This window comes from Lupinus angustifolius, chromosome LG20 (assembly GCF_001865875.1).
Source record: "Lupinus angustifolius cultivar Tanjil chromosome LG20, LupAngTanjil_v1.0, whole genome shotgun sequence".
Classification (NCBI taxonomy): domain Eukaryota; kingdom Viridiplantae; phylum Streptophyta; class Magnoliopsida; order Fabales; family Fabaceae; genus Lupinus; species Lupinus angustifolius.
Genome location: NC_032028.1, coordinates 18,401,597 through 18,406,373, shown reverse-complemented (window position 1 = coordinate 18,406,373; position 4,777 = coordinate 18,401,597).

Sequence of the window (4,777 nt, the reverse complement as noted above, 5' to 3'; positions counted from 1 at the left end):
ATTATATGTTTAAATATATTTTATGTCTGAGTGTGATATTCTGTGTAAGTCTACGCCGTCAATGAATTTATGTTCATTAGATGTCTTACTCTCTCTACTGTATTGTTCTTGTTTTGTATATATTTACTATGCAGATGGCTAACAACAGCAATCACGTTCAAGGTTATCACTTCACGATGTCCCCGATGGGACAATGGAATAGTGATGGGCACAGATACACATACACAGGCCCCTGCGGTCTGTCGTCGCACATGATGTGCAATGGGTCATCGATGATGATCCCTTAGCCTGACACCTACATTGATGCTTCCTTCACCTTGCCGCCAAAGAGGCCGATGCCTCCGAAGTTTAGATTTTGATACCCGCCAGTCAGGAGTGATGGCGTTGTTCCCTTCCGCGGTCATCGGGCGTGGTCAAATTGTTTGGATGCTTCGTAATCCATTAGAGCCCAGAGGAGCCGGGTTCTTGGAGGAGGTCCCTGCAAGAAGGCTCCGGTGTTGAGAATGTCATCCCCTCCGAATTATGTCACTGGGTTATGGCATAACGAAGTGGAGGAAGAGGAGGAGGAAAACGAGGTCGTTGAGCTCGTAAACATAGAGAGCTCGGTGGAGGTGATCAACCTCGTGTCTGACTCGGAAGAGGAGAAGGACCCGAGTGAGGGGTCCAGCATTCCTGGCATCTTTTGAGTCAGCTTGTGGGCCAGTCGATGTCCCCTTTTTGTTTTGATGGGGCTGTGTTTCTTTTTGGATTTTGTATATGTTAGTGGCGATGTAGTTTCCGCCTTTGTTGACTTAGTTTGTATGAACTAAAGATGACTTAACCGTTTATATGCATTGTGTTATTCAGGAAATTGTGAATCAGGTTAAGTTATCATTCGATAACGATAAGTTGATTTTCCGCATTCGAGTTACTTAAAGTGATGTCCAGGAAAATGAAGGTTTTAAAAAGGAAACAATTTTATGTCACTAATTCAAAAAAAAAATTTACCCATTTTTCCGAAATGTTTTTTAGAAGTATTTTTTCGGGCACTACCGTGCCTGTCAACACGCTAGTTATATATAAAACCAAAACTACAAATAATTACTATGCCATAATTTTTCACATTCTAAAATTACTTTTTTTGCAATTCCTCCATTAGTAATCATCATAAACTTCCAAATATTACTTTTATTCTTTTTCACAATACATCATTATTCTTTCACGCATTTTCTTATCTTTATATTTTCTTCTTCAATTCACTATGTGAGATATCGTAATAAACAGCGGTCATTCAACAACGCCATTTTGAACGACGCTATTGAAAACGAGGCGGAAGAACATTGATAGCGCATACTAAAGCATTACGCTGTCAATGTGTGTAACTTCAACAGCGTCTTCTGGACACAACGCCGTTGAACATCACTAATGTTAGCGTTGGTTTGAATGAGTTATGTTTAACAGAGTATTTAATAGAAAGCATTGTCAATGTTAATCAATTCCACATCGCATAAACAAGAAAACGTTGTTGAAAATGACATAGTAACAACACTTTCTTAATTATGCATTGTTGATTTTATACGATATTTTAAGTGTCGAAATATTAATGGTTGAGTAGTTATGCGACTCTTCGTTTGTTTAAATATTAATGGTTAAGTGATTATACGTATCTTCGTTTGTTGAAATATTAATGGTTGAATGATTATGTGTCTCTTTGTTTGTTAAAATATTAATGGTTGCTCATATATAAATATTGTGGTTCACTTCATGTTATATTTCATCAGTAAGAGTATGTTCAAAGTGTTAAAAGTGCTAAAGTTGTGTTTTTGTTTCAGAATGATGTCAATGATGTCTTTAACATCTTTTGAGTTGGCAAAAAGAATCAAATTTCATAAGGAAAGTGACTGTTATACAAGATTTGCGTTAGATGAAGATTTAATTTGTAAATTATTTAGTTCATTGATCTCTTTCAATTTATTCAGGTCATTGATTTCTCTCATTGAAATCTTTTGATTTTCAAAAAGGACCCAAGTTTTAGAATGAAATTGACTGTTATACAGGATTTGCGTAAGATGAAGAATTAATTTGTAAATTATTCATTGCATTGATTTCTCTCATTCGATCAGTTCATTAATTTCCTTCGTTGAAATCTTGTCAACGAGGTCTTTAACATCTTTTGATTTTTCAAAAGGACACAAATTTCAGAAGGAAAGTGGTTGTTATACAATATTTGCGTGAGATTAAGAATTAATTTGTAAATTATTTAGTTCATTGATTTTCTTCATTTGGTTCACTGTAATGTATTTTACGTCTTTCAATAAAAAATTAACAATTATTTTGGATGTTAATTTTAATTTGTTTGTTATTTATTTGAATGATTATTTTCTTTAATATATTTGTAGTTCCATATTAATAAACACAATAAATAAATTAACAAAATTTAATAAACACAAAAAACAAATTAACAAAACTTAATGGTTAATATTTTTGTAGTTTCATATTAATAAACACAAAAATATAGTAATATACTTGATAACAACTTCATGTTAATTATTAACTTACATTCATGTTGCATATATTGTGACTCATAATATAAAATGTTAATTTAACCGCACATAATTATGAATATGCTGTTAATTTGAAAAATGAATTTAGTTTAATAACGCATAATTAATATAGTGCTGTCAATATATTCTATTCAGTAGTGTATAGTTGAGATAGTGTTGTCAATTAGATTTCATTCAACATCACATAGTTGATATAGCGCTATCAATTATATTATATTCAACAGCGCATCATCCACGAAGCACTTTGAAAATGAGTAGTAAATAGATGGATACATAACATCAGTGCAACCCTTAATATGCATTGTTGATGTATTCATTAAAATGTCAATACAACAGCACTATCGTTAATATGCGATGTTGAAGATGTCAATACAATAACGTTATCTTTACTATGCGCGGTTAAATTGTTACTACAGTTTAAATATCTAAAACATGAATCAATTCTCTTTACGCTCTCAAACTTAATCGAAAAGAAATCCTCATACTCTCAGCAAACACTCATACTCTCAGCAAACCCTCAATTGTCAAAGCTTGTACTTAATGTTGTTGGTAAATCATAAGTATATAGTAGATTAGTTTTGTCCAGATTGTAGCTTATGGATTTCAATTAATGTTCAATGTAGTAAATATGATTTGGTGTATGTAATAAATATTTATGTAAACATTAGAGTGTAATTAATGTTCAATATATAAATTAAATTGAAATTCAATGGTGTTCATATAGTTGTGATTCTGTATGCATTCATTTTGTTGTTTTGTTATGTTTCTGTATGTATTCATTTTGTTGTTTTGTTCTGTTTCTGTTGTGTGTTTAACTGGTTAGAATTAGGAATAATGGTCTTCCATAGCGCTTTTTACGAATGCGTTGTTGTTATACGTATACAACATCGTTTTTTAACAATGTGTTGTAGATTACGTTGAATTCAATAGCTCATTCATAAAAAACGTTGTTAGACACTTATCTCTCATTTATTTATTTTTAGCTATACAACAGCACATTCAATAAGAAGCGTTGTCGATATGATATCTTCCACATTGCTACCACAACGCTACCTTCAGGTTGCGCTGTGGAAGACTTACTTTCTTTATATTTGAATGAGGAATTCTTCCACAACGCTAGTTTTAGGATGCGATGTTGATTAGGTATCATTGACAGCGCCATCATCATTATGTGTTGTTGATTAGTTATTAATGACAATGCTGCCTAAATTATGCGATGTTGAAGATGTTATCAGACCCTAAAAAATTAAATTGTTCCCGCAATATTCTCAAACATTCAGTTATCCTAACACTCATTTACTCAGCAGTGAAACTCATTTACTCAGCAGTGAAACTCATTTACTCTTCAAATCGACCTCGACAATCATTCAACCTTGTCATCATTCACTCATTCAACACCGAATATCATTCACTCATTCAACACAAAAATCGTTTTTCACCAATTTTGAAAATTCTTCACTTGTTTAACCTCAAAATCATCATTCACACATTCAACACCGAATTGAAAGTGAGTTTTCCTTATAGTTATTTGTCTTTTTAATTACATTATATTTAACTTGTATTTTGAGTTATAAATATTTTCCTTATAAATGAGTGAAAGTGATTTCACTCATTTCGCTTGTATTGAGTTGGGGTTTCCATGTTCCGACCATTACATTATTAGTTAGGGTTTCCCCATTTTTAATTACATAATAATATATTTGTTCTTCTTGGTGAGCTTAACTCCAAGCTTTAGAGATTTATGTTCATTATATTTTTTTGTTAATAAAAAAGTGATCGAAAATGGATGAGTGTCAATCGATTGATGAAGGAGTATGAAGAATGGGTGAAATCATTTGTTAGATTTGCAAGTGAGAATGTTGAAAACCACAATAGAATTGTATGTCATTGCTTAAGATGTTGCTACTCAAACCGTATTACTCCAAATGAGTTAAAAGTTCATTTAGTGTGTCATGGTATTGATTAAAGTTACACATGTTGGTCAAATTATGTTGAGAAGATAGACGTTATGGATTGTGATGATGAGATACATATGAAAGACAACTACATAAATGCATATGAAGACGATCGTTTCGAGGAAATGACAAATGTTGTCGAAGAAGATCTTCAGGATTGTCCTAAGATGTTTCAGCGGTTGATAAGTGATGCTGAGAAATCATTATATGATGGTTGTACTAAATTCACAAGATTGGCAGCGATGTTATGGTTGTATAAGTTAAAATCTGTTAATGGAT